Here is a 27,417-nt window from a genome sequence, read left to right on the forward strand (position 1 = left end):
GCAGGCTACCCCCTGAGGCCGCTGGCAGCTCTGAGCCTGGCGTGAGCAGCCCCCTCCGCCGCCCAGCCAGAGCCCTGCCGGCGTCCGTACAGGGCCCTAACAGATTTTCCAGCTAACCCTGCTAGAAAACAAATCTATTGTCAGCGTTACGCGTTGCACAAATATTGCCGTTTCCCGGGAGGAGATATTTATCTATATTTGCCTAGGATTGCTTTTGAACTGGACATTGAACTCGTTTCCATGCAATGATTAACACTGGTGACAGAGCGAACAAAGGAAAATAGCTTGGAGTGAGCTGGTTTAAAAAAAAAAAAAAAAAAATCCCAGTAGTCTAAAATGCTACAGTCAAGGGAAGGCATTCTGTAATCTGGGAACGGTCCTATATATAGCAATATGCCTGAGTGCCTCTAGGGAGCTGAAGCACTTATAAATCTCACGTATTAGATGGAGGCAGAGTACAGCACTCTCTCTGTTCATATGAAGGTGGCTGTTTCTAGTGGGTTTTGTGCATCTTGGAGTAATGTTCCAGTACTCCAGGCTGCAGCTTTAAGAGGAGAAATCCTTTATGGTTTTGTTCTGGCCTCTTTGTCTCTTTCCTAATTTGTTTTCTATTTTGTCTACTTTTTGCTTAGTTTGGAGAGCGTGAGGGTAGCTCCTTAGCTTGACGACCAGACTTGCACAATTTTTTTTTTTTTTTTTTTTTTGTCAGCTGATATTTGCAGAGGAAAAATGGTTTAGCAGGAAGGAAGGCTGTTCACAGATTTGGAGGAAACTTGGCAAATTGTTTCAAGCAGGACAAAGAAAAAAAAAAGGAAAAAGTCAAAACACTTTTGTCTGATTATCTTAAAAAAAAAATTATCTGTGGCAATATTTTTCTTTTTTTAAACAGCCGGGACATGGTTTTGCTATTATGTTTTAAGAAGGGTAGAGATGCAAGGCTCTCATCATGAAAGCACTCCAAAGTAAAAATACCTTGAGTTTTGGAGGGGATTTTGGGGGAAAAATAAAGCAAATGCATATTTCAGGTCAACTTTTTATTTGTTTGTTTCTTTGTTCAGTGAAAGAGAAATCCACAGACCTCCCAAGCCAGAATTCATTCATCGTTTTGCACAGCCGGAGTTATGATTTCTCCCTGGACCTGCAGTCCCTGGGTTTCATTGCATCTCTGTCGCTGATGTGTCCCGCGTCCTTGGGCGAGTCACCAGATTTCTCCCTAGAGAATTCCTCCTCCGCACAAGCATGTACAGCACCTTGCACAAAGGGGACTGATTTTAGTTACCACCTGAAGGTGTCACTACTGCACAATAGATACTAATACCCGCCGCCTCCTAAGCGCTGTGGCTGCACTGCGGTTACAATGAACGTGCCAAAAAGTTGTAACAGGTATCAAAATGTACAGTTTTAGCACTTAAAGGACACCAATATATTGACCCATTTGTGTCAATATTTATTCCGTCGCAGCTGCATTACATTGGCATATAAGCCCCTATCTAGTTTCCGTTAAAATCAGTGGCAAACTCCCATTGACTTAAACGGTGCAGGATAAAGCCCTAAATCTTTAATGCAGTCGTGTGCATGTCTCTGGTTTTTCCAGACAATGTAACCACTACAATGTAAAATACATCTATTATGTGCACTTTGCTCAAATACCTGTAAATGCGAAGGTAATCACCCTTTCACATCGTGTGCTGTAGATCAACAAGTTATTTCTCTTTGGGGAGAGCAAAACGACGACAACAACAAAGTTCTTAAAAAGTTCTCTTCCAGAAATGCAAATATACCTCCGTAATAGAAATTCCCAGCTAAAACTGCCTATAAATATCAATTCTTCCAGGCTGGCTCACGCTAGGAATTTCGCTCCGAGGGCTTCAATCCTTTTGCTGCATGCAAAACCCCTCGGTGCCTATAGGTTCCCTCGCTAGCGGTAGCGATGGGGCTAAAACAACGCGCCCAGGGCCGCGGCCGGGCCCCGTTCGGCCTCGCTGCAGCGCGGCCGTCGCCGCCGCCAGCCGTTCGGCTGCTCTGCGGCGCCGTTTCCCCCCCCCCCCCCCCCCCGTCGCCCCGTCCCCCTCCGCGGGAGGCTTTGGTGGCCTCCCTGAGCGAGTTTTGGTGGGGAAGGGGGTGTCTAAAATCACCCTTCTGGCTACTAAAATTGGGGGGGAAAGTGGTTCAAAGTGACGGGGGGGGGGTGACCAGGTCTACCCGCGGGGGAGCTGGTCCCCTCCAAGTGAGGAAACGGAGGGAAACGCTGCAGCAGCCGTTTCCCTCCGCGACTCAGGATCAGCTAAAGCGGCGACCCTGCCGGGTGGCCAGGCCGCCGGCACCCCCCAGGGCCGCCCGCCGCCCTGCCCTTCCTCAGCCCGAAAAAGAGGGGCCCGAAGGGAAAAACGAACGGCCGCCCGGCTGAAAGGCACCTGCCGGAGGGCGCCGCTTTGGTCGGGTTCGCCAGCCCGCTGGCAGCCCTCGGGCCCTTCCTCACGTCCCGAGATGGCTGCCAGCCGCGGCGCCGAGCGGCCTCTCGGCGTCACCTCGCGCTTCCGCCGTCTGCTCTCTCTCGGCCCCTGTTTCGGCTGCCCGGTGTCTCGCGGCAGGAGGTGGCTTTTTGCTCCCCATCTGTGTGGCCCGGAGCCGAGGTTCCCCCCTCCTCCCCCCCAAACCAGGGGCTGCCCGAGGCCGCCGGCCGCCTGTGGCCGTCTCTCGAGGCCTGGTCCGCAGGAGGATTCGGGAAGGTGGGAATCAATCTGGGTTAATCCTGCAGCCTGACGGGAGCAACGTCCACCTGGCTAAGGCGCGTTGAAGACTGCACCAGCCCGTTGCCACCTTGCAGCGGACGCTGCCTAGAGCAGGTCTTAAGCAGACCCCGAGGCGGAAAACGAAACGAAGTTTTGGGCCGTTCGGTTTTAAGCCCGGGGTGTTTGGAGAGTTAGGGGGGGGCAGGTGGCACCTCCAGTGACCCTGATGCTCTTTTAGCTGACAGACTTCGCAGTGCCCAGGCAGGGAAATGCACAGAGAGCTCTCGCTACGCTGCAGTGACGCACGCTCCTCTCGAAAACTCCCCCCCCCGCACGCTCCAAAGCCTCGCGCCGAGCCGGCAGCATCAGCGAGGAGCCAGCAGGCTTGTAGGAGATGGCTGAATCAACATCCTCAGCACACACGTTGTGGGCAGGCTTTAAACCTGTTCGGCAAATTGAAGGAGCAAATTGTTGGCATAAGGGCTCCCCCACCCCATCCCCCTTTATAACTGCATCCAAACGAGTCATCTGTCATGGGCTGTGATCTTTCTGGAGGGCATAACGTATATATTCAACTTCTCAAATGCCTTCTGGCCCCGATGACGGTACAGTGGCCCTCCCCAGATTTGGATCTGGCCCCACCTGTTGTTCTGTGGCTGCGTCTCTGCTTGCACGAAGGTCAGCGTCTGGGGAGCCCGAGATCAGGAAGGTCCCCGTCTGGCCTGATTCTGGGAGATTCGGGCCCGATGCGTCCCTGCTACTCGCTATGAGCGCCGCCGCCCTGCCAGCCGTTCCGAGGGGATAAGGGATTGCTTGTGAGGAGCAAAGGTGGAAGAAGAGGATGTCAGACAACCCCTCCTGGAAAGATTTATAAATGCACCATAACAGACTTCACAGGCTTAGTACCTTGGAGAGTAATTGAAAGAGATGTTCCATATTGATCTTTTCAGAAAGTTCAGTTTTTCTAATCCATCCCCTCCCTAGAGCCGGGTGAAAAATGTTTGAACTTGTAGTGCTGGGGTTGGATTCTGCTCTCTGCCACTTGGGTGTCAATCTAGGGAGGTTCCTCTGAAGGCAATGCAGTTTCCGTGGTGTAAGGGAAGGCAGAAGCCAACCCCAAACCTAGACTAAGTGTACACCTGCATCCGTAGCTCAGCTTGGTTTGAGGAAACCCATTTGTGTCACTACAGATTTCCAGTGATTTTATAGAATGGACATTATGTATCCATGCTGTGATGTGAATACCAGGGATTTATTGCACAAAATATGGGTAGCAAAGATGATTTTGTGATTAAGAAACTAGACTGGGACTTGTATAATCTGTATTTAATTCCCAACTCAGTTGTAGATTGCCTCTCTGCCCTTGGATAAGTCACTCATGCTCAGATCCATAAAGCTATTTAGGTATCTAACACCCATTGATTTCAATGGGAGTTGGGCTCTAAGTGCTTTTAAGAATCTGCGTCTTAATATCAGCGCACCTCAGGGTCAGGAACCTGACCTAGTAGATCACGGCCTGATACTTCTTTTCTCCCACTGGTTGTGTGCTTGTCCGTGCCCGTTTGGAATATGGTAGGCTTGTATGTCCCTGTACAGCATCTAGCATGGTGGGGTCCTGATCTCAGTTGTTGCTGGAAAAATGCAATACATGCATAACAGCAATAAAAAAATATAGAGAAGACTAAACTGCAAGAAAATCACGCAAGAACCTTGACATTACAGTCCTTTTTGGAATGTGCTCTTGTGCTTTAAAAGGTTATTAGCAAAACTGATGTCTTTTGCACACAAGTATTAATCTCCTGAGGCCATTCTCGTGACCCTTCCTCAAAATATCTTGAATATTTTATAGATGTGAATTAGGCCTCATATCCCACCCTGCTCACTTAGCAATTCAGGAAACTGAGTCACAGAGCTGGAGGAGAAATTGCCTGAAGCAGAAGGTACATAAAAAGTAGAAATGGGGATCTAGGTCCTGATACAGCAAAACATGCCAGTAAATGCTGGCTTGAAACAGGCTCGTAGTCCCCTTGTTTTGGTGAGAATTATGAGCATCCCAGCTTTAACTAGCTCTCTGGGAAGGGAAGTCCTGGTTGAACTCCTCTGATTACTAAACCACTGTTTTCTGTCTTCTCCTTCTCCTCCTCACTAGGTTTGTTCTCCTAATAAGATCATTCTTCCTTCTAAGGATATCGCTCTCCCTCTGTAAAAGCAGGCAATGTGGGGTCCTTCATGTGATTTTAGGCAAACAGGAATATAAAACCGAGCAGCTACAGAGAACAAACTGTTTTGGAGGTTACAAATGGGTCAGGGAGCCTTTCTGAATGAGAAACTGTTTAAACCTTGTTGGTGCGAGGTTTGCAAGATTGTGCTTACTGTGCACAGTTTAAACACCTGATGGTGCATCTGAAACGATCAGGCAGCGTCTGCACGGCAAGAGGACTGCAGTTGTGTCCTTTTCTAGTTACCACTGGGAAGAGATGGAGGAATGATGGAGAGTTTGCTCTACTCTCACTCTGAGCTAACCCAAGCGGTACAAGTTGAGAGGAAATTCTCCAGCTGTGATCGGTGTCTGGGGTTTGCAGATCTAGCTAGGGACCCTGGCGTAGTTGGATGTTATCACTCCTGAACATGAAAAGTCAACCTCAAAATCTAAGCTTCCTTCCAAGAAGAGTGAGACACTGCCATATGTGAGCACTGATTTTCTCTTCTCGGGAGCATGTTATCTCCAGAAATAGCAGCTCTCCTTGATATGCACATGGTTTTTAAAAAGCACAGGGGTGGAACTCATGGCACTGCCCTCACACTCTTTGAGCTGCAAAATCCTCAAAGGCAAGATCCCGACTGAGGGCTCACTGCGCATAAGCAAACCACGTTGTCTGGGCAGCACTGAGAATGAGCGGGGAACCACAGAGACATCCAGTGCTTGCTGTCTGTAATGGACTCACATCTTCCTAAAAAAACAAAAACATTTTGAGGGGATGTGACAGCCTTACTTTAGAACAACCTTTCAGGACAAAGCAATTAATTTATTTCCTGAATTAAAAGGAGCATTCAAATGCGTAGTGGTGTTGCAGTACACCTAACACTTGCCTACCCAGGATGAAATGGGGAGATGCCGGGAGGAGGCCATTATCTTTATTGCATCCAAGAAAATGGGAGCAGTTCCACCTGGTGTTTAATTCATGTGAATGTTGCTGATGGGTTTAAAGCTCTTCTGGTTTTCTCACACGTGCACAGGAAAAAAAAAATGGCAACAATCAATGACAGATCTCTCCAAATAAATTGAAGGACTTTCTTTCCTCTACTTAGTTCTTCTCTCTGTCAGCTCCCCCTGCTCTGACTTCTTCCTTTCTCTCCTATAAAAAGTAATCATTGCAAAATAAATGAGTGACAAGCCAGCATCTCACCAAAGCATCTTTGTGGAAAGGTTTAATTTCCTGCCCTGTTGTAGTGTGTTTTTGTTTATTTGTTTTTGTTTTGCTTTTGTTTTTTACTAAAGGAGGGAAAAAATAAACATAAAGAGAAATGAGAACTTGTGAAGAGAAGGGAGGTTAGGAAAAGAGCGGCTTGATCCTGCCAGGATTTCTATGAGCACATTTTATTTGAACCAAAAGGACGAGCCACCCTCATCAGGATCCGGAGAGAAGGGGTGAAAATTAAAACAGCCAAAAGTCTATCAGAGAAATGAAGTTTGGCATCCCTACACCCTCCCTTCCAACTCGGAGCGTCTTCGTAGAAAGCACTAGCAGACTTGCTGAGGCAAACTATGGGAGCGGGCAAGGGGCTTGTAATTTATGACTGGCAAGGGTTTTTTTGTGTGTGTGTCCGTACAGGCAAATTGGGCTGGGGGGCATCTCTGAACGTGAGGCATGCAAGTCAGAGTGCCACGAGTCTTCCCTGGAGAGAAAGCCAGGATGCTCTCTTGCAGGATCTGAGCGTGAGGCAAGTGTGTTCGGCAGAACAGCAAGGAACGAGCCACAATGTGGCAGCATTGTATCTGGTGTGTAGGAGAGACAGGGAGAGTCAGGCTAGGCTGACCTTGGTCCTTCCTATATCAAATCCCAGCTGATATATTGGGAGAGGGTCGGTGCTGAAGGAGACATCTGAGGAGCAAAGTTTTTTCGCAGGTACTGGTGCCTCAGTAATTATGCCTGTCTGGAGGAGGGGAAAAAGAAACAAAAAAAAATTGGGTGACTTGGTTATTATTCACCAAAACAGGCTGGCCTCCCTTGGGCAAGAATCTGACAAAGCTCTATTTTTTAGGAGGTGTCTATTAACAAAGTACGTGCAGGTCCAGCAAGGCCTGATCCCTGATACTTTAAGTGAATGTGAACTGCGTAACTTCGTGGAGGAGCTCAGAGTTCGTCATTGGGTACTATCATTTTCCTCGTTTTGTAGAGCAAGAATCAGAAACACAATGACACACTAAATATTAAAGTTTTCAAAAGCAGTCTCGAATTTACAATGTCCAGCTTGAGAAGCTGGTTACAGTACAGACTCCTCTTCCCCCACCCTCTGAAGAGCTTACAAAACAAGTATACAAAACAAGTAGGCACTAAAAAAAAAAAATGACAGCCAGTTTTAATTTTTCTCCAGAAATGACTTGCTCAGCGTCTGTGGAGTGAACCAGCAGCTGAGCTAGGAAAAAAAGCCAGCTCTCCTAACTCCCAGCTCTCAATAACGCTGTAATGAAGCATTAAAAGTCTCGGTAGCATTGAGAATCAAAGACCGTCTTTCTGGCAGAACCTGGGCAAGGGGGTAGTATGGCCGAGGAGGCCCCAGCAGCTAACCTAAATGGAAAGGGAATGATCCACCAAGATCAGGCCACTTGCTCGTGAGATTCATTTTGTCTGCATCTCCTCAGAACGATTTCTGTGCTTCTCTCTCTCCAGCCCTTAGAGAGAGACTGGCTCCCATCAGGAAAAACAAGGAAAAACGCATTCAGGTTGTATAATTTGAGCACAAAGCTGACTTAAAAACAAGGGCTGCAGCATCTGGGTTTGGTGAGGGGCGGGGAGAGGGTAGAATTGGGGTTGGGGTAAGGAAATAACAATTTGCTTCCACCTGAAGTATTGTTTAATGCTTTACTTAAAAACGCTGACAGCTTCTGCACAGCTGTATCCACGATAGAAGCAGCCTGCTGGCGCATTGATAAAGTATTAAGACGAGCGCAGATCTGGGCCCGATACAAAGAGATGAGAGCTCCTTCCAGCTGAATTTAGGCAATGCGCACAAAGTAACCGTTACCTGACAAAGGATCGTTTTGATGCCGCCGTCTTTTGTTTTGATTTCAGATCAAAGGGAGGCTAGGTGGTTTAGGGCTGGCGCACCGAACTGCATGGCTAACTTATCTGTGTCATTCAAGCAGGCATCACATTGTCTGCTTGTAAGTAGAGAAGGATCTGAAACACATGAGGGACGGACTGGGGAGACAAGGGGAAAAAGCAACAACTACTACATACTGGGGAGCAGTGCAGCCTGGAGTCCTGCAGAAGTACTTTTAAATACCTGGCTTTCTTCTTTACAAAAGTCCTGATGCAAAGTTGTCCTGCTGTTCTCAGTCTGGAAAGTGTCACTTCAGATTGAGATCTGAGATTGTCTCCACTCTTAAGGAGCTCTGGCTCCCTTTTTGGGATACCCTCCACGTCTGCAGCCCAGAGCCGATGTAACGTCACCTTGTTACAGAAAGCACTGTTCCGGGAGACCCTGGAGTGTGGGCACGGCTGTACCTCTATAAAGGAGCCTGGTGACAGCATGCTTTTACTTCCTTTCTATTAGCGTGTGTGTGTGTGTGTGCATATATGTATTTATATGTCAGTATAGCCACTTCTGTACAGGTATTATAGTGCCCCTAATAGAAAAGTTTCGTCATCTGGATCATGCTGATGCAGTTAAAGCAGTACAGCTTTACTCCTTCAGCACACCATAAACGTAGTCCTGCGGAGTGGTAAGCCCTGCCAGTTCCTGCTGACTTTGAATCTCAAAACATCTTTTGCGAGGGCCCTCACACGTCTCCCTAGGTCCTGGCAGAGAACCAGGTCCCTGGTTAACAAAACGTAGGGTAGCCTTATATTATTTGCTATCTGAGAGGGTGCCCAGAAAGACAGAGAAACCGCAAGTTACCAAGAAAATGGACAACCTTAACATAGTGAAGGTAGTCATAAAATTACAGGCAGGAGACAAACACCTCTGTTCTGACACAGGCTCACTGCATGCGTTGGATAACCTTCCTGCCTCAGTTTCCCTTTGTTTTAAAGGATGATAAAGAGGCTGGCTGACCGCAAGTCAGCATGATGAAGGTGTTGCAGTCAAGATTTCTGACACGCTGTTAAATGACCTTCTCTCTCTAAAGTGCAAATATCTGGTTTGTGTTGCGTTTGGAGTTAAATGGATAGGCTTTTTTGCTGTCCCTGCTGGAACCCGCGTGGAAATGAGTTGTGTGGCGTATGATCCTATCCCAGTCCATGCACACTGCAAATGAAAAAAGGGAGCTCTGACTCTCTTTTCTTCTTCCTACCCGACTGGGCCAAATCCTAGTCTCATTTATATTGCAGTAAGCCTGGAAGAAATTCACAGGAGTCGGTTCCTCTAGATTTACATGGATATAACTAAGAGCAGAATTCATCACTGCGTCTTCATAGATGGCTCCTAAGCAGGGAAAAATACTAAGGCCTCCTTTATCTTGACGGCACAAGATGGCTCAATAAATGTAAAGCACGTGTTATATAACAGCAGAATAATCTATGGTATTGAGAGCTCACGGATCCTGAAAGTCTTTTCTGCTTGCAAGGGGGGGAATTAAATAAGGAGACAAATATATATTTTCTGAATAAAGTGCTTGTTGCAGAATATTTTTTTTAAATACTGAACTGTGAAACCTAAAGTAGGGCAATACCCTCCCTTTCAACAATACTTTGACTTCCTACAGTCAGCAGATGCAATATGCATAGGATTCAGGAAGATCCCATTAAAATTCATTAAACCGTGTTTCCAGCTATTTAGTAAATTTTGAAGAAAAGAAACCTATTGCCTCTTCTGCTCCATACGATGGCCTCTTTGAATGTAATTAACCCTTCATTCATGGGTCTTACTAGCCAACTAATCTCCCACCCCGTGCCTTCCGATGCATTTTTAATACCGCAGCTAATACTGCCACCTAAAATCCTCCAGCAGTCACCATGCAATAGAGCTCTTTGCACAGGCAAGGTACTGTAAATCTCCATAAACAGTGCTTGGATGAACAGCAAATTCAGATAAGTGATGTGTTCTTTTCAATGCCTTCCAGTTACAAACGGGGGATACTCTTCATCCTTCAAGGTGGATTTTTATCCAGGAAAGATATTGAATTCACACCTACCCAGGGGATTTAGCCTCTGGGCTTGGGGAAGCTGGACATGAAGGGGTGCGAACAGGGGCAGGAGGGCATAAATAAATAGCAAAGCAATAAAAAGGGGCCCAGAAATACATGTGCAAAAAAAAAAAAAAAAAAAAAAAAGAGAGAGAGAGAGAAAGAAAGCAAAATAATAGCAGTGCCAGGCAAATCAGGAGATGCTACACAAAGTGTCAACTTTATCTGTCCAGAGTGTAAAACTTTCCTCTCTCACACACTTTTCACAGAGACCAGAGACTCAGGGCCAGATCTGATCTAGTCCCGCGAACCCGAAGCTGCAGCTGCTTTCAGATCAGAGAGCTTCTATTTCCAGAGGGAGTAAGTGAAGAGGGGGATTATTTCACGTAAAACAGAAGCAACCAAAATATTCTTGTTCCCCCGTTTTCTCTTTCTCCATATGATGAATGAGCTGCTTTGTCAAAATTTAGGAGTGGAGCTGGAGGAGGAGCAGGAAAAGGTTTGATATAAAAAATGAAAACTTAAGATGAGAACTGAAAATATTCAGTGTTTCTCTCTTTGCTGAGAGCAAATCCCATTCCCAGCCCAAGTCTAATCAGGATCTCTCCATAAGAAATTTCAGAATGGAAATATTTAAAAATATAGAAAAGGGTCCCATTCACGATGCAAGCTACTCAAGGTACTTGATGTTTCTTTCATGATTTCAATGTCCTATCATAGCTATAAAAGAGTGTTTATTTCTGAGTCACAGAATTACAATTTTCACTTAGCTCTGATAATACCCCTACACTTAATTATTTCATCTGAACTGCAGATTTCCACGAATCTAGAAAAGCATTTAAGCACCTGCTCAACTTTAAGAACCTATTGCTTTCTGGGAGGCTTTCCACCATATGAATTAGGCTTATACTTTGCTGTACAAGCATCCCTATACCATGACTACATTTCTTCTGGAAGAAACATAAGCTCATCCTAAGAGGTTCGCTGCTGTCTAGTACATCGTTCAAAAATTTATCCGTGACTGTATGTGCCTTTCTATCAAAGATTTTGTTGTATCTCATTCGAGTCCGGCACAGTGTCTGTGGTCAGTCTTGGTCAACTCAAAAACGGACTAATCCTGGCACTCCAGGATCAAATACAATCATTACAGTTTATGTATCAGATGTGACTCTGATGTTAAATACTGGAAACCAATATGAAATCTGCCTGCTTAACAAAGAGGCACTGTCATTGCCTTACTTTGCCAAATCAGAGTATTTTAAAGAGAAAGCAGAGCAAATCTGTTTAAAATGCACAAGACATCTCTACCAAGGATGAGAATTTCAAAGTACGGCACAAGTCTTACTTTATGCGGATGTATTATGGTCATTGTTCTCCCAGAGCTGGAAAGGGAGGAGAAAAAAATACATAGGAGCTCAGCCTGCAGAATTTGCAGACCTGAGTGGCAGGCTAAGGGCTACACAGCAAGCCATGGAAAAATGTTAGCAGTCAAAAGCCAAAAACCTGGTCTCTGAGCTTCCCGTTCAAAGACATAGGATGTACTACCCTCCTATACCCAAGAAATACTAGCTAGTGCATACTAGAAAATTAGAGGTTAAAAACTCATATAGGGGGATATTTTAACTGTTCCACACTCCACTGTCAGTGGACATGTTGCCTGTAAAGCCATGAAAATGTGTACACAAGTTAACAGCAGAGTTCAATTGCTGCGGAAAGATGTGCATGGGTTCGTCCACTTTAATTGTTTCCATGATTTAAGCGTTAGGCACCAGGAAATTAATCTGGGCAATAGTCAAGACAATCTGCACAAAGTCAGGTCCAATGTTGCTAAAACAAGCTGGCTGAAATGAAAAAGTGCAGCTGTGCCTCTCTGCCTGATACCAGCACACGCACGCACGCACGCACGCACACGCAAAAAGGCTCCAATTATTATTCTTATTATTTATGAACAGAGATGAAAAGCCAGAAGGGGCATGGTAATGCACACAGATGCTGATTAGCTGGAGATTATATTGATGATGTAATAAAAATTCACTTTGTCTCTTAAGCTGCACCAGGACAATCAGAGAGAGATTAGATAAAAATCAGAGAGAATGAATAATAGAAGGGAGAGGTAGCATCATAAACCATAACTCCAAGCAAAACGTTCTGTCTCTGAGTGCCCCTGGTCAGAATAAATAAGGACTGGAGGGTGTAAATACAGCCCAAATGTGCATAGGAAGTAAGCAGATGCGGCTTTGTACATATATTACGTGCTGCTTAATAAGCAGCCACATACGCCCATCTACATAACTGCACAGGTTTGCAAATACACGCACACACATCTACACACGCACACCTTGCTAACTCTGTTGAACAGATTATAAGAGAGATAGGGAGAAATCATTATGTTTGGTGAGAGACGGAAAGACAGACATAGAGAAGTGTACAGGATGGATGATTAGAAGCGTATGGGAATTGATCGGAGAGAGATGTGAACTTGTGGGAAAAAACTATTCTATCTCTACCTGACAGCGTAAAGGACACACATGCAAACACCTGCCTGCACCTGTATTTATCTAGACACACGCCAGAGAGGGTCTCTATGTGAAACAGTATCTCTGCAGCCACGAAAAATCCCCGTTGGAGAGAGACGGGAGAAAACTTTCTCCTTTAGAGTGCTTGCTTGAAAAGGAGCAGAACTGCTACACATCCAACATTGGTTTAAGTTTACTGACCATGTTTAATATTTGATTAAACCTTTGGCATAGCTGACTATCCTGATCTGAATAGATGACCCGATGCTTTCCCTGGTAGTAAAGCCAAGCATAAGTAATAGCTGTCCTCTGACTATTGCTGCCTTTTGCACACGAGTAGGATTTTGCCACATCTGAAAACCTGCTACCTGCTTCTGGATTCTTTTCAGCTGCTTGATGTTTTCAACCCTGCTTTACGAAATCAAACAAGAACACCCCAAAGCCTTCCTCTGGCTATGAAGGGGGATGTGATTTATTAGTAGCTGAGGGAAAAAAAAAAAAAAAACCCTTCTTTCCAAAGTCTTCCTTGGCTTAAGTATTTTACCTGTTCTCCTTTCAGTACTTTTTGCCTGTGGTTTGCATTATTACTCGCTAAATACATTAGAAAATGCTCATCAGCTTGCTCGGCAGCTTGGGGATATTTGTGTGGTTGCCCACACAAGCGCATACACACATATACACACAGCAATTTTATAAATAAATCACAGTCATAGGGGTTAGGAGAGGGCATGTGGTGCTTCACAAGGGAGCAGAGCAGCAAAAAAGGAAGGACATCTCCAGGATCAGAAAATAGGGGCTGTCAGAGTTGTCGGTGCCTTTCAATGCTTGTGAGATGGCCACTGTTGCTGGCCGCAGAAGGTAGAAGAAGGGAACCGCAGCTAAGGTTCCCTTTATCCTGGCCTCCTAGATGAGGAAATGTCTAACCCCTCAACACAGACAAAAAACAGGCCTAAATAATCATCATACATGCTTTACACCTCAAATGAGACAAGGCTTGCCGGGAGAAGTAATATCTTTTATTAGACCAACTGATATAATTGGAGAAAAAAAAAAAAAAAAAAAGACAAGCTCTCAGGCAAGGAAGTCTATCTGGGTTTTTCTTTTTTTCTTTTTTTCTCCAGCTATCTCAGTTGGACTAATAAAAGATATTACCTCTCCTTACAGATATTGTCTCATTTATAACCTTAGACCATCCTTTCTACTGCAACAGCACTACTTATACCTTAAATACACACAAAGCTCTTTACAAAGATGGATATCACAAATTCCTCTTTACACATAGAAAACTGAGGAAGAGTGAGGTCTAGGAAGAGGATCTAGCATGACACAGAAGGCTAGTAAGAGGCTATGATAGAAATGGGCTCCTAATCCCTTCCTACCCACTTCTGAACGAAGACTCTGATGCTGCTCTATGTGAAAGACTCGTTTCAGCTTCTTTAATTTGGGGTTGCCAGAGAAGAGTCCTAGAGCTGAGGGCTAGGGGTAGCTCTGTTTCAAAAGCAGGGAAAAATATTTTTGCAAGAAGCCCAGAAGGGCTGCCAGGAATAGTTAAGAATAAGCTCAGGATTTTAAGAATTCAAAGGAAAATGCATGCATGATTTTTACTCAGGTGTGAGAAAGCTGCTGCTGATTTAATGAAACAAGAAAAGTTAAAAAAAAAGTGCAATTGCCTTGGTGAAATTATAGACTTAGTGCACTGTTTTTTTGATCTTTGAAAGAGAACACCAAGCTTTGAACCTCAAAAAACCCCTTTTCTCTCTATGCTCTCAATGGTTCATGTGCAGAAACATATATGTTTGTGTATCTGTTTGCATGTGTGTCGGGTTGTGTGTATGCATACCTTCCATGGGTGAGGGTCTTTCTGCTACTAGCCATGGTATTATTTGTGATATGGTCATCATGACTCCCTTTTCTCGAGCTCTCTCTATTTGAAGAAGAGTTGAGAAATGAGAGGAAAGACAGGTAACGTGAACTGGGAGAACCAGAGAGCAGACTCAAGACATGAATGAGTGAAGGCCTCTATGGGGGTGACAGCCAGTGACAGCATGAGGGCAAAATGTCAGTGCGAAGCTGAACTGAAGGAATGGGAGTGTGAAGAGAGATAGGAAGAGCGGGGAAAATAGGTCTATAGCAAGAGAGGGTGACTATGGAAAACAACTCATGAGGACTCGTAGATTGAGAAGGAAATTATGGGAAGCTGGCCTGTGAGTCCAGAGAGGAGACTGAGGAAGAGATCAGACCCTGAAGACAGATCTGAGCCTGTGGTCCACACATCCACGTTTGGACTTACAAGATTTACCTGGGGAGGAAGCTAGGTAAGTGAAGATGAGCAGCAGGACCTGGTTTCAAACCCAGCCAGCAAAATCCGAGGCATAGCACTTGGAAAGCAAACACATGGGCTAGGACTGGAAAACTGAGCCTGGGGAGCAAGCAGCTTGCCCAGCAAGCAGAACGAGGTCTCTTGCCTCATAACGCAGAGCAGGGTCAGTGGGCCAGATTGCGGCTCGGCTGTTTTTTTGAATTAGGAAGCTGCTGCCAGGAATCCTGCCCCTGGATCGGAGTAGGGGAGAAGATAGGGGAATGACACACCTATTGTGCAACTCCTTTTATGAATAAACTTGTAAATTCTAGTTCTACCAGCTCCTCTCTGGCCTTTTGCAATGAGCTGGTCAGTAACAAATAATCATTTAACAGTGCAAAGCAGCCGTTATATGGGAGAACAGTTTGAGGCTAATACAACACGCGCTCCCCTCCAAACCAGAACCCAATATTCTTTCCTCATTTTTTTCCCCCATCTGCAAACACTATCAGTAAAGCTGAGTAAATATATAAATAATTAAACAAACAAACACTTTCCCTGCTGCCCCTAGGCCTTTGAAACTGAGACTTAGTTGGATTTCAGGCAAACAGCATCACGTTCACACGCTCACACTGCGCGCACTCTTCCCCTCCACCTTTGGCAGAATATCATTGACTTGAGTGCACTGTGATGATTTCAGAGAGACTTGGGGTTAGATAATTGACTATACACACACAAGTACACACATGAACATTCTGGCTCCTCCATTTATGGTATAAAAACCATAAGCATAGATCAGATGTAAACAAACCAACATTGCTATTGACAGATCAACTAAAACTACAAATGAAATAAAGAACATGGGAGCTTGTTTGATTTTCTTGGCAGTGGCCAGTTCTTTAGTGTACAAGATAACATGAAAACTTCCTTTAAAATGAAAAGATTTCTAAATAAATTTGATTTTAGTTGAATTCTTGAGGTCACTGGAATCTTGTTTATTCCCTCAAATAAGCAACTTCTTGGGCTGCAGCGTAGCTTGCTCTGCCGAAGTCAGGCTCATTCACATATGTACTTAAGGATTCATACGGTGTCTAGTGTCTGTGAGGCTGGGTTAGAGTCTAGCTATTGACTCTACAGTGTGTTGGGTCAATCCTCAGCAAATGGACAACAGCTACTGATTCGGTCTCCCCATGCTAAGGGCAGAAATGCACTTGTCTAGAGAGAACTTGCTCTTTTTACTGGCTTGGTGAGGGCAGATTCCTTCATCTTGATCCAAATCATATTGCAGACTAATCGGTTTGGATCATGCTCTTAGAGGAGAAATGTGGGATGCGGCCCTTCACCAAATCCTTGAGCCTTGCAGCTCCCTCAGTTGCCATAACAATGCAGAGTACGTATGTGATTCACTAAAAGAAAAAAAAAATCAAGATTCTGAATCAGTGAGTGATGATATTCCTGTAGACAGAGCAATGACAAAGGCTGAATCTTACTCACGTAAAGAAAACTGGCAAAATTGCCGTTGACCCTTTCATGGCAGGACAGGGCCAAATATGTTATTTAAAAATGAAATGAGAAAAGCTAATTTTCCACCTCCCCACCGCATATTTTCCTGATCTGTACTGAAAAATGCTCTGATGTAACTCACTCGTCAGCAGAGATGCACCAAATCCTTTCCTGAAAGAAAATAAATGTCAAATTTCTGCTGTTAACTCCTCCCTCCTAAAAAAATCTCACCAGCCTAATATTGCAGATGAGGAAATGAAAGATCAATTGCTCAGTGGAGCCAATGGGATTCTTTCCATTGATTCAACAGGTTTCAGATCAGGCCTGAAGGCACCGAGCTTAAGTGACTCCATCAGAGTGTGTTGGTGAGTAATTATCCAAGCTGTGATTAGGACCTAGGCATCCTGGTCCTTTCACTGCCCATCCTCATCCACTTTGAATTCGTATCCTTTGAATGAACCTGCAGGCACAGAAAGCAATTTAAAGGGGGCAGCTCTGAGATGTATTAGCCACTAGCAAATAATCCAGAAGGGAAAAGCTTTTTTTTTTTCATTTGTTTGTTTAATTTGGTATTAACATTTACTATCCCAATAGCAGGATATAAAACCTAGCACCACTATATCACTGTTATCTCCTGCAAGATCTTTAAGTGCAAATTAACTTCCAGGGTACCTATAGATTGGCATACGCTTTTTGTTGTTGTTATTTTTTTGTTCTCTGTCAATGATTGAACTTGGAGTTAAATAATTTGTAAGATACTTTTTTTCTTTGGTATCAAAATCAGCTGGGTTCAGACTCTTACAAATAAATATGCAGCAATGGTATGCTTTTAAAGACTTTGTCAACAGATTTTTGTTAATTGTCTCGCCTGCTCCTCTCCCGTGCTCCCACTTTTCTCATTTATTGCCAGTGTCTTGAATGAGATTTCGTTTTCTCCAAAGAAAAAAAAAATTGTCCAAAGAAAAGGGAAAGAAGAAAAACAAAGCAAAAAGAATGACCAATCTCCATTCAAATACACAAAACAGAACAAAACCCGCAGAATAGCATAACTGAGTAACAATATATCTTTATAAAAGAGGGTGAGAAATTGCATCTCCATCCACGTATTATTGAAGAGGGAATACAATCAAATAAATCGCTTTTAAAAGCAATTAAATGCTCACAAAAGGAAAACACTTGCCCTGTAAACCGAGAGAAAGAATAATGAAATGCAAACCATCTCGAAACTACCGTATGGCAACTGGAATGAGACACTTCAAGCTGAATGGTATAACGGAAGGACTGAACTAGCAAACCTGGATAAGGCAGCCTATTGCTGAAGAGGGAGTAGTTAGGAGAGTCTGAAGCGAGCAGGTCTGTGCACCTAGATTTATATGGGTAACAACCTTAAGGCTGTCACATTGCATATTATCGGTCGTTCCTGTCTCAACGAGCGATATCTCGCAGGATTGTCTGTTACTTAGGGCTCAATCCAAACCCTGATGCAGGCAAGGAAGAGTTTTCCTGAAGACTTCAGCTAGCTTTGGAGAGGTCTCTAGCTGCTTTGCAAAGTCCTTTTCCATCAATTATAGATTATATGCATCATGGAGTATATTTTACTTCTACCTTCTTTTTCCCTTGTTTCTTAAATGCTGTTAAAAGTAGGGAAAATAAAATAAATAAAGTGTTTTCATTGCATTTCTGTGTTGAAAACAAGCTCTTTTAGAAAGATGATCTCTGGGATCAATCCTGTCCTGACAGGGGCTGAACTGGTCAACCAAAATGATTGTTCAGTTTCTCCCGGCCTCTTGCTTCTCTGCAGCTGCCAGGCAAAGACTCAGTCCTAGAGAAAGACGTATCCCATTTCTGTCTGGGTCAGGTGAAATAATGGGCAAGGAACAGAGCCTGTAAGAGGCAATAAAACTGAGTTTTCTCTGGGTTAGTTTTCAAAGAGTTGCAAGCCAGTTCAATGTACTCAGCTAAGGTATTTCTCTCTCTCTCTCTCTCTCTCTCTCTCTCTCTCTTTCATGCACCATTTCAAAGAAGTGCATCTTTACCTTATTATATTATTAGAATCAATCAATATTATTAATATTACATGTGGGCAATTCTGTAAATTCTTCATAGTTCTCCTCCCTGCCAGTTAACAGCAGGTACATTATACAGTCTCTGGTTAGATTGGTCAACCGGGCTATCGATAGTCTTAATAAGCAATATCTATATTGTGACCTTTGCTCACAGAACTGAATCTCTCCTATAGGGCTGTCAGATTCCTTAAAGAAGTATTGATAAGCTCATTACTGTATTGCTACATATAATTTTAGGTGTGATTTTCACTCACCCTCAAGCATCTAGTAAGTTAATACTTTTTTTTTTCTTCCTAAAGCAATGGCCCTTTTACAATTGATCAAATAGTGAATTAGAGCATTATAGAGAGGAAACATAATCAGGGGATTTCTACAAGCACACTGTGATATATCTTTTGATCTTCTGACAACCTTCATCCCTCTGGATCCTAGGAAGGAAGAACTGTTTTATAGGGATATTATTAGGCTGATGCTGCTTTATACATCTACCTGCAAGAAGCTACCAAATCCGACAAAGATATTTGTGTGCGTTTGCAGTGAGTGATGCATATTATGTGATGCGAATCTATCCTTAGGGACTGAAAAGAAGACGAACTATGCGCAAATGTAAGCCTACCCTTTCTATACATGTGTTCATACACGGTCTCTGTGTGTCATATACATAGATAGTTGAATTAGAAACAGGCCAAATATGCAGTCAGATCTCACAGACCAACTGTCTGCAATGCTCCATTTTTATTCTGTTTGAAGAAGCTTTATGTCCAGAGTTGTCTACCCCAGCGCACTAGGAAGTCAGCTGGGTTGTCTCTAAAATATTTCGGAGACTCAGACACAATGTACAAATAAACCAGACATGGATTAATTAAGTGTGACTGTATCATTAATTTAGTATAATGAACAAACAGCTACATATCGTATTAAACTCTGTGTAAAATAATTGCAGGAATAGCCTGCAAGTCACCTGTCACTTTCATGCAAGAATATGATCTCTGTACTGCCTTTTAGGACGGAACTGTTTAGAGACGTATTTGAGCCTTTATGCATCTATATCTGTATTGAATGAATGTTTTTGTTAATATGCGTGCGTAGTAAATGAATACATGTGCATGTGTGTGTGATATAAAAACATAATAGACACACTTGTATTTCTCTCCGTATGCACATTTCACATAAAAGTTCATTCTCGATCACACCTTTCATGCAAACTATGTCTCGTTATGTTTTCCAAACTTAAATAATGAAATTGCAGATCTCAGTAATGGAATGGGGAAAGGATAGCCTATAGTAGAAACACTATCTGTACTGCACCTTAGTCTACCAAACTGTAAACAAGTTTCTGGTGGCAAAATACTGACAGACCTGACAGCGAAGGCCCCTCTCACTGGCGACTACACATCCCTAGCGGCGTCAACGTTGCCAGCAAAGCCATCTATGAAACAGTTAATGTTAAACAATGATTGTCCATGTTCAACAAAGGAGGGAGAAATAAACAGATAAGGATGAGGTAGATCGAAATCTGCATGCCTCATTGGCTGAGCTGTCGGATATTTCTAATGCTTCTGAAGGGTTTTTTACTAAGAACCTGTTAAGTATCTTTAAACCTTTGATCTGTAGCCAGTCTTAACAAAGGTGACAATTAATTAAAGGAGAGTGCATTGCAATAAAGTTACATCGTGGTCAGTTTATATATACTGTCCAAAGCTGGCTCACAGAAGTCACTGTCAATTAAAGTCTTGTTGGAGTCCAGTTCATTATCAATTTTTCCCCCTTGCCTTGATCAATATTTTTGGCTGCTTCTGCCTGACAAACTTAACACAATGTCTATATCTATATGTCTTGCCATTCATTTGCATGGAATAAATGGCCATATATGATTTATTTTTAGCTACTATGTATGGTCAGGCACTTTATTTGAGAGGTTTAGAGCTCTCATCCATCTTTATTTTAAGGTGCGACAATAATAAGCCTTCTCTTCCTTCGAAGGGATGTCAGTTGGATATAATGAATGCATATTAAAAGCTGCATTCACCTGTGTACGCATTCAGGCTGTGGCTCACAGTGACAAAAGCAAACAAATGCAATATCTGTGGTGACATCCTGACTCCAGCCCACACCAAGCGATGCAGCACAGAGCATGCAGAAAGTGATTCAATAGATCCTGCGATCCCCAGAATGCCACGATGCATCTCAAGGAGCTATACAGAGAGAGAGAGGTCCCTATAATATATACCCCAGCTCAGCCAGTGAAGCGAGGGTGGAAGAAAAGCTATAACTTTCACTTGCCATGGTTATTATTTTTCCCTCTTTCCGCTGCAGCTTTTAATACATAAGGGTCAGTCCACCATGACAAGCCCCAGCAACAGTCATACAGGCATCGGTGAAGCAGTTAAGTGAGTGAGAAATGTGGCAGGGGACTGACTTTTGCCAGTTTCTCCGCTTTGTTTAAGTTTTAGTTTCTCTTACTGAAGGAAGGCTAAGTTAAGGGACAAGCCAGCAAGCATTGAAGCTGACAGCATCAACTGAAAGCGTTGTTCTTTGCTATGTAATTCCACAGTCCTGAATTTTAAAGGACATGTGAAACATTGAGTAAGCGCAGGCCTGCATCGGGATTTCCAGATATGAACCTGCTGAAGTGATGGCAAGACTCTCATAGACTTCTGCCCAGAAAGCAGGCAGCAGGCCTTCATTTCCTATGTAAGGAAGATGCTGGGATTAATGAAACACTAGCTTATATTTGTTAAGGCCAGGATTCAACTTAGCTCACTTAACACCTCACCTGTTAGTGCAAAATCTTATAGGGCACAGACCTGACAGTGCTCAGTGGACAGGTCATATTGAGCTCTACAGCCTCCTGCTGTTATGGAATATTATTGTAAGGCTATAGCCAACACCTACATGAGTCTTTGGATGTCTGATGTTTTCTGCTCTGTTTTAAATGCAGGTAACTGGCCCAATAGCCTAGATCATCTCCCCCACTTTTGTTCCTTTGGAACCATTACTGCCTGTCGCATAAACCCGCCTCGGTTCACACTTGATTGACGGGAGGGATGGTAACAGCTCCTTTAGTGTCGTTATGGTCTGTCGGGTCAGTGCGGCTGGCATGCATGCGCACAGGGTATGCATGATAAAAAACACCCTGACGTCTTGCTGAAGAATGTGGCTGCATATTTCCGGATCTTAAGGCTAGGCGAGGCCTTCCTCGGTCCTCTAGCCCCTTCTGCTCCTTGCTTTTTACACCACGCACAGAAAGTCCTATGTCTTCCCTTCTTGATGGGTGCAATCCACTCTTCTGTTGAACGCAAGACACTTTCCGCAGTCTCATTCACTCTCTACGCAGGCAAAATTTCCAGTTACTCTCTGACAACTTTATTCCATAAACTATTCCATCAGCTGCCTGGCTTTTATTATACTATGCAATTTGAATTCCCTACTAAAGAATGTCCTGCCTGTGGTACTGGCCACTGCCAGATGCAGGATGCAGGACCAGGTGAACTGTACTTTTCATCCAGGGTGGAAAGGAGCCTTGTTATTTTTTCTCCCTATTTTAGTGCTGACATTCCTGTTCTCTTCTGGCTGAACACAGGACAAAAAATAAAAATAAAACAAACAAACAAAAAACTCAAATAAAGTCCCCTGTGTTTCAGTTGTTATTCTTCAGGAATTAGTAAGTTCCTGCTCCACCCTCTAATTAAAACCTTGTTTTGACCAGGTAAATACTATGAGATTTGGTTGTCGTCACTATTTTTTTTTCCTAAAGCAAAGAGTTCTTTAAAAGAAAGTATATATTTTTCCTCCCATAAAATGGCCAGAGGCACCTGTATATGTAGATGTTGAAGGGCAGGAACAATATTAAGGTATAAAGGTATACAAAATATAAATTTAAGCTGGAGATGGGTAAAAGAGGAAACAAAAGATCTAGTTGCACAAACTTTAATTTCTTTCTTTCCTCCACATTATGCAACTTTAAAACAAATACATTCTTGTAAGATGCCTAGTTGATATGGTAGTGGGGCTAGTTGGAGAACAGCTTTCAGCTGAGTGCAAAACTTAACAGCCAAGCGAGAGATCCCAGAAAATTTGAGTTTATATCGGAAATGCTGACACAACCGTAACAACAGCATCATAACTGGCTGCAGCTGCTTTTAGATACCAGAATCCATGTCCAGACCCCTAAAAAAGAGTCAACATATAGCCTGCTGATTTATGAAGCAATCTGGGCTATCTGTTTGATGTTATCCAATAGACACTCATCTGTACGAGAGATTATAAAGGTACAGGGGGTTGTTTTTTCTCTTTCTCTCTCCCATCAAGATATCCAATTGCATTTTGATTGTTTTAGGGGGTCGTTCTTCAGACCTAAGGCATAAAGCCTCCTCTGTTTTATTCCAGCTTATTTGTGCATTTGCCTCCCTAAAACTTGTTTGGTTTACTACCATACTAAATGCTATATGTGTTGCTTTCAGCCAGGAAAGCCTTATGTTTCAATTATGGAGGAGTTTATTCAGCACCTGTATTGCGTTGTGCTTCTTTTCAACTAAATTTCCATTTCCCAAAGGCTATATGCATGAATATATATACATCCCTCTTTTTCTGTATGTATACACACACAAATCTATACCTTTATACATATGCACAAATAGATCTTCTTAATTGTTCATTGTCATCGCATCTTTGAATTTCTGAGATATCCAAAACCTTCATAATCATGCTTAGAATTAATAAGGGTTTAATATATATATCGTCTATCTTTGTAATCAAACATAACAGAATATAATGAATGGAAGCTTTGCTTACCTACCCCCCAGGTGTCTCAAATTCCAGAATTATTTATACTTTTGAGAGGGTAAAGCAATAGAAGAACTAAACTATTCTTTTTGTACTGCATTTTTCTAGCTGCATTGACTGCTCATCGAGCGAGGCTTGGGTCAGATAGGTACACCGTCCTAACCACAGGACTGCTGTGGTGGATTTTGCGGAGGTTTTATGCATTTCATACTTTTTTCCTCCTAAACGAGGGTCGAAAAACATTGTCGCTTTTAGGTCTATGAACGACTCTTGCTTTCTCACTGCACACTACCTCCACTCTTTAAGTGTACTCACCCGCGTGTGTTTCAGTAAATCTCAGTTAAGTGTGGAATGCTGATTTCTTCTGACTTCCTAAATAGAATATTATGGAGACCTGTGTATTTTAAATTAAAACACATTCCACGGCTTGGGTACAAGTATGCTTCGATAGAAAAGGCTGTTTAAACCTTTGGGGACAGTCCTATATTTAGATTACATTAATTCATAAATATTATACTAAATACCACTTAAATTGGCCTTAAATGACTTCAAAGATAATGCATTATAATATGGCTGTCCTGAGAGCACTAACCTTTATGTCTCCCAGTAACTCAGCCTTTAAGCGTACTCCACTGCTAGATAGGAAGGGGGGAAGTTATGAATGAATGGCTTGCTAAATTGTTCAAGTATGATTAGTTAACTCCGCGCGTGTGTGTGTTTGTGAGCGCGTGGGTGGGTCAGCTCAGCCCCGGTAGATTCCTACCCGCAGATCTTAGCACGCAGCCTATTCCCAACACTAAAACAAAGTACCACAGCGGGAGTGCGTTCCTGCCCCGTGTGGAGAGAAGCGAGGGTTGGAGAAATATGTAACAGCTAAGCTTGTGCCATGAAAGCTCCTTTTCTCAGGGATCTGGCAATCCTTTCCCGCCTTCCCCCGCAGGCTGCTTCCCCTGCACCCCTTTCTGTCTTCTTGTATCTGCAGAAGGATCGAGCTCCCCTGCTTCTTCCCTGGTATCTGGCCTGGTATCAGGCAGGGTTGCTGGTGGCAGAACCTGAGACTTCACTTTCCCTTTTCGGTAGTTTTCTGGGAGGTGGGAATAATCATTTACTTTATTTTCAGGTTCTTAATTTTGAATTTCCTCCTGCTATACACAAGCATCACCATAGGATCTCTTCAAAATGTTTTGAATCATACACATCCTGCACTCTCATTTCAATGGATTTACACCTGAAATTACTCTGATGATTGCTACATTTTTACTCTGAGCTAACTCTTCTCCTTTCCCTACCCCCAACACAAACATACCTTACCCCTTACCCCAGCTTGTTCTCCATACACTTAAATAAACTATTAACCACTGTTAACCCTTCAATGTACACCGCTGCCACAGCCTCATTCACTGGATTAGGAGTGAAATCAACTGAGAGTGATGGATTAATTAATGTATAAACATTTTGCGTCGGTTATTGAAAGCATCTTGGGGGTTCACATTGCCATCCTACCCTCTTTGAGCCAAGCTGGACTATTCTTTATGCAATTCTTCATCTATGCCTCCAAAAAAAGCAAAAATAAGGAGATCTGAGAGAATACTATGCTCCACATGACTGAATTTAGAGAAGGGAAAAGGAAAAAATGTATTAAAAATGAAGTGAAATGAAATAAAATAAAGCCAAACACAAACCTCATCCTTCAAAGCCCCATCATGCTTTTTGACTTAATAGTAATTAATCACTACTGGCAAGAAAGTAATTTTTTTCCGGGTAGCCAGAGGCACATTTTTATCAGGATTAGCTAATAAATCAGCGGCATCGCTAGAAAGGAGTTCAAACTCTTCTCGGATGTACTAAATAAAACCGATCTCTGAAACGCTGGCAACTCGGTGTCTGTTGAAGCTTCACTCAAACCCTCGCCTACGATATAGCAATTGTCATCATCATTTTTCCCTCCAAAGTCCAGAACTTCTAGGAGGTTAAAAACGTCTATGTTTCTTTCAAGATTAACTCATGCAATTTGGTTTGATGAGGTGACAAGATTTCCCACCTGGCTTTTTTCCGAGGCTGCAGCTTTAAAACAGAGTGAAATGAAGGGAAATGAAGTTAGGATCTTGCTTAATTCAGGAATATGTGTTAAACACATCGAAGCAAGATAAATGATCCCCCTCTCTCTTTCTGTCCCTCCCCCCATTCCTGAGTTTGTGTCTATGAACGCAGACATACAGTACAAGAAAAACTGAACTGCAAGAGGCAGAATCACATCTATGAAATAGAAATTAAAGTTAGCGCATAGCTTGATTAATTGCAGGTTTAAAACAGAACAAAACAAAAGAATAAAATCTCATCAACAAAGCCAAATACCTCCCCCCTCCATCAAGAAATCTCTTATTTAAGTATTAGCTCAGAGGCTTCCACTACATTGTATTGAAGTGATTCTCTTCTGTGTAGCTTTTACTGTTGTTGTTTTTTTTTTTTTATTTTAAGGAAACCTTAGATAATTTTTACAAACACATGCGCACAGGCACAGGCTCAGTGGCTACTCTCACTATGCTTCACGTATTAGGCAGAACCTCCCAGGACTTCTGTTTTCTTGCGCCTTTCACTATTATTTTTATTGTTATTATTAATAATTATTATAGTATGGATGTCTTGTTTAAATGGTACCCATCTGACCTTGATGTTGTTTCTAGGAAGCTAGTCTGAAAGGAAAATAAGATTCTGAAGGGTTACACTGATCATTACAAATATGAGACGGGTGTTTGGAGGGACCGGCAAAGAAGGAAGGAAGAAATACCCTATAACTTGGACTGAATCCCCAATCTCCGATCCCTGGATATTTTCCCTAGCCTGTGAAATACTGGTAGTTTGCACAGTCTGGTATTTTTATTCGCGTTTCCTGAGGGTAGAAGAGAGGAGGGGAGTGAGTAGGAAGGGGGAAGAGATGCCTCCTAAACATGCCATTAAGTTTAAGATTTACAACTCGCCGAGGCAGCTGGAAAGCTGGGAAGCCAATAATGCCGTTCCCAGTGACTACCCCTGCCAGGAGTCCACTAGGCTGGAGTAGAAACTGGTACTGAACCTCTCTGTTAACAGAGCAACTTGCACTCCCCCGTAGCCCCCTGAAAAACCATATCTCCTCCTGAACTAGATCTGCAGTCACACCCCACTCACTTCAGGGTCCAATTTTTATTTTTATTATTATTTTTTTAAATACTAGGTTTCTAATAGATACACAAACACATACATACGTTTACAGAACCTGAGCTAATAGCGTGGCTTGCTTAGCTCCCAGGTCTCTTCTGCTCCTAAGCAAGGCTACCATGCAAATTACCTTCAACTTCCTCCCTGTAAGTCCTACTTTCCTACTCGGGGATCCAAGCATCTCCCCCCATTGCATACACCCTCCCCCACCTCCTAAAACGTAGCACTCTCTGTCTGAAATGCACCTCCGGAGAGTGTAAGCAGGGAGAGGAGCAGGCAGAGCCAGAATGAGCGAGGCATCACACGGGGAGCACGTCTCCACTTCCTTGAAAGAAAACCCAAAAAGTTCCCGGGATGGACTTCGGGCACATTAAAGTAACGCTTTGAATATGTCTGCTTGGAGACTTCTCTCTCTCTGGAATTGAACCGCAACCCATGCCTCCTGGCTTGCCCCCTCCAACACTTACACACTTTGCAATTTCATCCGCCCCCCCCCCCCGCTTGAAATGGGCTTTTTATTGTTGTTTATATCCCTATTCCCACGCTGAACAAAAATAAAATTAAATAAGGCCCCTGAGCAACTCACTCTCCTCCACTTCTGGCTTTGAAACAGACTAAAAATAAGAACCCTACTAACAACAGTAAAAATTAAAAATAAGAAAAAAAAAAAGCATCGGTGCCTAACACACAACTGTTGTAAAATAGGGGCTTCCCAGCTCCGCGCACATACACACACAGATACACACACACACACACACACACACCCCTCGGTGGAAAATGTGCGGCTCCCAAAGATAAATAAAGAAATCCTCTTAATCTTTTTCAGCACCACCAGTCTGTGGACAGCTGCCTGCCAGCCGAGCCTCCCTCTCTTTCTCTTTCGCCTGGACTCTCCGGCTTTTTCAAGTGGCTGCGTCTCAGCAAAATAAAAGGAGGGGAAAGAAATAAAAATACTAATAAAGAGATAAAACAG

General features: G+C 43.2%; 1 protein-coding gene across 10 annotated transcripts in view; it reads right to left on the reverse strand.

Moving 5' to 3' along the window:
- LOC104138512 (CUGBP Elav-like family member 4) overlaps positions 1 to 27,417 on the reverse strand; it is a 721,557-nt gene that overhangs the window by 693,317 nt on the left and 823 nt on the right. The window lies entirely within an intron of this gene.

The sequence above is a fragment of the Struthio camelus genome, chromosome W (assembly GCF_040807025.1).
Source record: "Struthio camelus isolate bStrCam1 chromosome W, bStrCam1.hap1, whole genome shotgun sequence".
In the NCBI taxonomy this organism is placed as follows: Eukaryota; Metazoa; Chordata; class Aves; order Struthioniformes; family Struthionidae; genus Struthio; species Struthio camelus.